The sequence below is a fragment of the Colletes latitarsis genome, chromosome 5 (genome assembly GCF_051014445.1).
Source record: "Colletes latitarsis isolate SP2378_abdomen chromosome 5, iyColLati1, whole genome shotgun sequence".
NCBI classification, from domain to species: Eukaryota; Metazoa; Arthropoda; class Insecta; order Hymenoptera; family Colletidae; genus Colletes; species Colletes latitarsis.
The window spans coordinates 27126133-27127292 of record NC_135138.1 but is presented as its reverse complement, the minus strand read 5'-3'; the positions used below and the strand labels follow the sequence as shown (position 1 = coordinate 27127292).

General features: G+C 37.6%; 1 non-coding gene across 1 annotated transcript; it reads right to left on the bottom strand.

The window, feature by feature from the left end:
* Positions 1-665: 665 nt before the first annotated feature.
* On the bottom strand, positions 666-858 carry LOC143342273 (U2 spliceosomal RNA). Its single transcript, XR_013079770.1, has one exon. It is a non-coding gene; the product is annotated as a U2 spliceosomal RNA (small nuclear RNA).
* Positions 859-1160: the final 302 nt, after the last annotated feature.

Here is a 1160-nt window from a genome sequence, read left to right as displayed (position 1 = left end):
ACCGCACACCACACACCTCACACCTCACACATCACACACAACACACACACCGCACACCGCACACCGCACACCACACACCACACACCTCACACCTCACACCTCACACCTCACACACATCACACACACAAACTATTTCTTACAAATGTATTCAGTTAATATAGATAAAGTATATGTTTCCAGTATGTAATTGTCATTTTATGTATTTGTATGTTTCACATTCATTTTTACGTGCAATATTTTTGTTCGAATACTGGTAAGGTTTTCTGCAATTTTCCTTATCCTAGTAACAAGCTGTTTTCTTTCATAAAAAACTTTTCTCTTTCCCTATAACTTCCTTAAATTTTGTTCCTTACTGAGGATCCAACGGTACCCTAAATTCTAATAAGTGTATACGGCAGTGAGGACTGTAGCCGCTCGTTCCAGTGCGCATGATTAAGAAAATCCCACGGAAGTCCACCTCTGGTCGAACATATCATAATATATTTATATTACTTTAATTACATTAGTAATTCTTGAAAACGTAACCTGCAGGCCCTTGTAGTTGCAATAGGTTAAGACTTGCAGCGCAGGTTATCCAATGGATAGCGTTACGCGAAAAAAAAATTTTTTTCTAACTTTTTTTTTATTTTATTTCTATTCCCTGTAAAGTTTTTATGCTTTTATTAAATAATTGAGCCAATCCTGGCGGCACTGCAATGCCAGGCTGACTCGCGACAGAGGTGGAGCAAGCTCCAACTGCTCCGTCAATTTCCAAAAATCAGATTAATATTCTGACTCCCCAATGGGGAGTGTATCAGATATTAAGCTGATAAGAACAGATACTACACTTTGATCTTAGCCATAAGGCCGAGAAGCGATGCTATTTCAAGCTTCAACAGTCCTCTTATACTGTACACAAGCAATAATAGCTGCGAGAAAAAAGTTACCGAAGACATCACCTAGCGGTGCGCAGCAGAACCAAATTACTACTCGTCCACATATGGGGGTTACATCTTGAAAGATATCGATTATAATACATACGTTGAATTGATATTATTTTGTATTATAATAATTAGAAACGAATTTTTAAGAAAAATCGGCATGGGGTAGGTGTCTAAATTTTTCGGCGAAATAAAATTTTTTCAAATCGTTCTGGAAAAATTATGTTCAGTTGCAGGGGT